Source organism: Microtus pennsylvanicus, chromosome 2, assembly GCF_037038515.1.
Source record: "Microtus pennsylvanicus isolate mMicPen1 chromosome 2, mMicPen1.hap1, whole genome shotgun sequence".
Lineage (NCBI taxonomy): Eukaryota > Metazoa > Chordata > Mammalia > Rodentia > Cricetidae > Microtus > Microtus pennsylvanicus.
The window spans coordinates 15316564-15323382 of NC_134580.1; positions in this window are offsets into that span (position 1 = coordinate 15316564).

The window sequence follows — 6819 nt, forward strand, 5'->3', positions numbered from 1 at the left end:
AGGAGATGCTGCAGCCACAACATGCCTGGTCCTCCTGGTGCTGCAAGCCCAGGGTAGGGCTGGAGGTGAACCACTCCCAGCCCCTTTCAGCTGGGCACAGGCAATGGCAGGGGCGGGGCTGGGACAGCTTGTGTGAATGGGAAGCGCTGCCCAGGGATGGGATCTGTGTTCTGGATCTGTGGAGCTCTCAGCTGATGCTGGAGAGAGAAGAGAAGCTGCAGTGAAGGCTACTGAGTCTGAGTCTCCTGGGGTCTTCTGAGTGGGCTTCTGGAGGTCCCTGGGCTCCTCAGACTTTGTGATCCCCGAAGCAGCTGCCAAAATAGATGTCCCTTAGGAGAGTTAAGAAGCTGGCGTCTTGTCTGTGCCCAGGTCTTTCAACACAACCTTCAGCAGAGACGAGCCTCCCTTCTCCATTTTAGCTCTGTTGCTGCTGTTGACAGTAATGTCCAAAGCAGGAGCCACCTCCCATGACCAGAACCCACCATAGCAAGTTCTCAAAGATTTTGACCCTGTGAGAAATTTCACTATGGAGTGGGGTTCCCTCTGTGAAGAAAGGGGATCAAGATACAGGAAGGGGGCACTGTAAGGTCACCTAGCATGGGCACCCAGCCTACCTAAAGTGACTTCCAGCCCAGGATTCACCCTGACCCCAGGCTGACAGACGCATGCTTCAAAGCAGACCAACCTCCTGCTATTTTACTCAAGGACACTCTATGGCCGTCCCTTAGCTTCCAGTCATGGTGGGTGCCATGGCTTCATGCTTCCTGTGCCCTGACTGTTACTCATGTCATAGAACTCTTTCTTGTATCTCCCACACTGGTCCCCACCTCTGCCTTTAACTGCTCTTGCTTTTCCTGAGCCTCTGTCTCTGGATACTGGCTTCCTGTTTGGAGAAGCCTTGCCGAGTCCTCCCCCCTCTATAACTTCATACTCTAATCTGAATTAATTTATCCCACTCCATTCCTCAGCATCCATTGCTTCTCTGGTCCTCTGGGGGCAGGCGCCTGTCTTGGCCCAGTGTGGTTCAGTATCTGAGAGGAACAATGCAAACTTCTACTCCACTACTAGAGATCTATTGTTTTATTTACAGCTCATGGATTCACATGTTTTAGTCCATAGTTGGCCAGCTCCACTTTTCCCCCTCCAGGTTGGGGTAGGGTGGAAGCTTTGTTTCTTACTCTTGATTCTCATTTTCAGCCTGGCTGAAAGCATCCAGTAGCATTCATGCCGCAGCCTGGGCATCCTTGACATCAACCTCTATTCTAGAACTAGTCCATCGCATCTGAACTCCAGCTCCTGCATAGCCTCTTCAAGACATAGACAAATCCCTTGGCACTGTGTAATACACAAAGGCTCTAGCCCAGTTCCCAACAGTCTTTGTATGCTTTTGAGATTCCAGGAGCACAGTCTTTACTCTGTGTATTCTTGTTGGCAGTCAGTTCTTCTGTGCTCCCTGCCTCACTGAGCTCTGTCTAGTCTGTGTAGTCTCTAGTCTGATTTTAGGGATCTGACCCTGTCATGGGTTGTCTTTCATTTCCTGGAAATCATTTCCAAAGGCATCCTGATCATATTGCCAGTCAACAACCCCACTTCTGGTTACAAATGGTTTTTGTGTGTTTGTTTGCCAACTTTTTGTTGCTGTGACGAAATATCTGAAAGAAACAATGTGGAGGAGGAAGGCTTTATTCTCCCTCACCCTTACAGAAATTTGGATCCATGTGTAGCCAGCTCCATTGTTTTTAAGCTCTGGTAAGGCAGAACATTGTGATAGAAGGGTATAGTGGCCAGAAAACATGATATTCCACCATTGAGTGCTGAGAAGCCATTGTTTCCGTAGCCCAATATGGAGCCTGTTTACTGTTCGAGCTTACGACAGACAGACCTTGGTGACCTTCGTGAGATGCTAGTTTTATAGGCATAGAAATGAAAGAGTAATGGAAGTTTCTACCCAGATGTTAAAGAAAATTTTGCATCTCCAAACAACATGTGACAGGGTCAGATCCCTAAAAGCAGGACCCGAGACTGTCGTGAGTGAAGCTTTGGTGGATGACTCCTTCAAGGATATGCTGTCAGTCACCCATTCCTCCAGGAAGACACCCCCAACACACACACACACACACACACACACACACACACACACACACACACCTCTTAACCTTTCCTGTTCCACCCAAAATAGTAACACACAAGTCAGTGTGTGGGGGAGGGACCCTTCAGGTTCAAGCCATAGCACCCCGTCCACATTCCCCAGTCAAGCCCCAAGACTGATAGAATATTCAAGGATGTTCAATGCACCATTATGAGTCACTGTGACAGTGTTTTGTGTCTTAGGTTTTATGGCCATCACCATAAGGGAGGCTAGAGGCACCAAGGCACAGAAGAACGATGTCCCATGACATGTGTTTGCATGCACCCCTACGTGATGAGAATAGAGCACACACACAAAGCTCAGGCCATCCTGTCTCCACTCAGCACCCAGATTGGGGGACCCTCCCCTCCTCACAAGCTCTGTTTTAGGGTTCTCCTGTGGTTATGAGATAACTCATCTCCCCTGAATGTTTCTTTCAGAACTAAAGGAGGGGCCATCTCAACAGCTGATTTTATTCTCTCTGTCTGGGAGAAGTGAGAGTAGGTCCATTAATTTGCAGGGCTCTTTCTAGAGACCTTGGATAAATGCAGCTTTAGTCTCTGAGCTTTGATGCTTGGCTTCAGACTGCTGTGTACCTTTGGGCAAGCTTCTTGACTGCTCTGTGCTCTGGGTGTTCCTCTGGCACAGGGGTAGCGGCAGTTCCTGAAGAGAGCAGTAGCACTCTCGACATGTACCACACAGGAAGACCCCTCTGGACTCCCACCGCTGAGTTAGCTCTGAATCCACTGCCCGTGTGACTCTGTACCCTCTCTAGGCTCCTGCATCTTAATGCAGCTGCAGTGGAATTTGCGGACTTCCGTGTCTCCTCCAGGGAGGCCTGCTGTCCACTCAGCCATCCTTCTGGCATCCTTACCTATATGCATTGTGCCTCCTGGGGTCAGTGGTGATGATTCAAGGTCTGGGAAGCACCCGGGGCTTACCCAGAGCAGCTCACCGGAGTGATGTCATTCAGAGGGTTCAGGCCAGTGCTGTGTGAGGGACACTTCCAGGGCCCACCCTATCCTTTCCCAACAGGGCTGGCCTCAGCCTGGAATCTGCCCATGAACTCATCTTATATGGGTGACCCTGACTCCTTATCTCCTGTCTTACCCTCAGCTAGAGCCTCCTGGACGAGGTCTCAGGACCCAGACTGCATCATTCTGCAGGATTATAGGTGGGCAGTGCTCTCCAGGGAATTGGGCACAGGGCACCGAGGACTGCCTGCCTGCCTACGGCTGTCTGTGGCTAAGATCTGGACAGGATATGCCTGTGGATGGGTGAGAGGTAAAGGACTGGGTTTAACACGGAGGTCAGGAACACTTTGTGTCCCAGGGCATGGGAAGCTGACAGGTGCTGGGAGAAAGTTTTATAAACACAACTTGGGGGTTCAGATTCACTGCTAGGCTGGTCAGCCAGGGGCCAAAAGTGTTATAAAGGGTAGAAATTTGTTCTGGGGTTCCACCATCCAGAAGTTGATTCCAGCTTTTTTAAAATTAATTAATTAGTTAATTAATTAATTGGTTCTCTGGAGTCCAGGTAAGGAAATCTTTGTTCTGAGGAAGCAGCTGGGGAGCTGGGATGGTAGATGGGGTAACGGAGGATGAAGTGCCTTGGTCCCTGGCACGGGTCATCCGCCTCATTCCCAGCCACAGATTTCCCCACCCTACTCTCTAAAGCTCCCATGCTGCGTATGCAGGGGTTTCTCAGCCTGCCCCCCTTTCATCTCAGCTCTTTTTTTCCTCACCTTGTAAAATCTGTCATTTGCTATTAAATGTTGTTTATAGTGTTTCTGCAAGGATAAAATTTTTTTCTTTATTTTTTATGTAGTAAGATAGAAAAAAAACCTATCAATCTTCCCTTTATGGTGTGTTTATGGGTGATATGTGGGGGAGGGGCTGCTCGGCTGCCGCTGGGAAACCCTTCTCCACCGCTCAGCCCACCACAGACACAGTGGAGTCCTCTCACCTCTGCCTCTGCCGGGCCTGCACATTTCATTGGCTGGTGAGGTGAGGCAGTAGTTCAGGAGTTAGGTGCTGTGTGGGCCTCACAATTCAGTCTCCACCCACCTGTACAAATGAAGCAAATCCTGGGACAAAAGGGGCCATCTCTAGTTCCTGTTATCCCTCCCCACCACACCATTTCTGTCCCTCACCACTCTCTCCTTTCCTCCCCCTGTGCCCCCTCCACTGTGTGAGTTTGTGTTTGTGTGTATATGTGTGTTGGGGGATGGGGGTGTGGGTAGGTGGGTTTATTCATGTGAGCAGGTGAATGCATGCAGAGGTCAAAGTTGACACTGGATGTCTTCCCAATTTCTCTCTCTCTCTCTCTCTTTCTCTCTCTCTCTTTCTCTCTCTCTCTCTCTCTCTCTCTCTCTCTCTCTCTCTCCATCCCTCCGCCCCCCTCCCTCCCTCCCTCCCTCCCTCCCTCCCTCTCTCTCTCTCTCTCTCCCTCCCTCCGCCCCCGTCCTCCCCCCCTCCCTCCCTCCTCCCTCCCTCCCTCCCTCTCTCTCTCTCTCTCTCTCTCTCTCTCTCTCTCTCTCTCTCACTTTTTGAGACAGATCTCTCACTGAACCTGGAGCTCACCATTCTGCCTGGACTGCCTGGGCCCCTAGGACCTGCTTATTTCCCATGCTGGGATTACAGCCACGCTCTTCCACACCTAGCTCTTTCACAGGTGCTGGGGATCTGAACTCAGATCCTCATGCTTGCTCCGCAAGTGCTTTAGCCGTGGAGCCAGCCCTTTACCCTCTCCCTATATTCTTGTTTAAATTTATAATGGTTTTCATTAGCACTGTATGGTGTGCCCTCTCCTGGCTCTGGAAAGGGAGAGGAATAAACAAAAGCTCTTTGATCCTAGCTGCAGGCATGAGGTAATGGACTTTTCTGTTGTTCTATGGCATAGCCTTAACCAGAGCCAATTCAGGGTTCAAGGCAGCATGATTCTTCAGGAATCCACCTCATAGTGGTGACTCTCTCTGCCAGCCCATCTCAGGATGAAGCCCAGTGAGGTCCCTTCACTTTCTTCTTTGCTTCTCCCCAGCATCTGTCACCTTGACATCTGTGTGGGTTTCGCAATCAGTAGCTCATGCTTTTACGAGCTGCGTGTGTGTTCAGCAATCTTAACGGTGTTTTGAGTGTTTAAAGTCTACCGATATGGCATCATATTTTACTGGCTTTTTAATTTTTTTACTGGTATTCCGAGGTCTAGAAATCACTGTAACGGCTTCATATTTCACCCAGTTACTGTGTGAAATGTACCCACTCCTTTGTTGAGTGACATTTGAGGCGTCTGAGGCGTTCTGACGGCAGAGTAGCGCAGCAGGGCTAGTGATGTCCCTGGTGTAGACCGTGAGGTCTGCTCTGGGGGGGGGGCTTAGGAGGGAGCATCACATCCTCAGGTGTCCTCAGAAGACACTGTCGAGGGGTTCTACTACTTCTCCCCCACTGGTGGACTGTGTCCTGGTGGCTTTACCCCTCATCGGCCCTCAGTGCTGGCAGAAATGGGAAGCTTGTGGTTTCATTCACTGTGCTTTCATCTCCATTATCCTGGTCCCTAGGAAACTGAAGCCCCATTTATATTATCACTGGCCTTTGAAGAATTTGCCTATAGAGCTTCCCCCATTGTGGTTCATTCTGCATTTTTTTTCAGTCAGCTACCTTGCCATTTCCCATTGATTTGTAAGAGATCTTTACATATTATGGATATCAATGTTGGGTCTGTGGCACAGGTTTCAAGTTCTTTTCAAATTTTATATTTATTTTATTTTACATGTGTGAGGGTTTTGCTTGCACGTATGTCAGTGTGGCATGTGCATGCATGTCTGGTGCCTGAGAAAGTCAGGAAAAGGCGCTGAGTCTCTAGAAATGGAGTTACATACAGTTGATTAGCACTATGTGGGTGCCAGGAGTTGAACCCAGGCCCTCTCCCCAGTTTCTCGAGTTTTTAAAAGGTTTATTTTCTTTTTAATTATGTGTATATAGGAGTGTCCATGTATGGGCATGTGCATGTGACTGCAGGTGCCTCCAGAGACCAGAAGAGGGCACTGGATCCCTAGGAGCTGAAGTTGAAGGCAATAATGCACTGCTAAACATTGCCGCTTGGAACCAAACTTGTGTTCTCTGCAAGAGTAGCAAACGCCTTAACTAACCATCGAGTCATCTTTCCAGCCCCTTAGGCTCACGGCTGGTGCATTTCTCTTGTGAGGCACTCACAGTATAACCCCTTTCCATCCCTCATTCTCACGAGATTCATCCATGGTGAGCTGTACAGTGGGCGCCTCCCATCCTGAGAATAAAGTGACGGCCACCTATAACTCGTGTTCCACATGATAGGGTTCCACTTTCCTAATTCGTTTTCACTCTAAAATTCTGACAGCAGCTCTCTCCAGGTGGGTTGGACACCATCACCATAGACGAATTCCACCCCTGGCTAGATGACGAACTGAGTGAATGAGCCACTGCCGTCTTGCTTTAACTACTTAGGTTTCACAGTGACAGTCTGCACGAACCTCACACAGTGGAGAAGGGTTGATGTGTGTGCTCTTTCGCCTGAATTTTGCACAGTCTCAGGCACTTGCTTTTTGTGGAATCTGTGCTTGATTTTTAGAATAAGGTGACTCTATCATGAAGCTCTAACATCTGCTCAGACCCCTGTCCCTCCCTGCTTTGGGACTCTATCAGACTTTTGTTTCA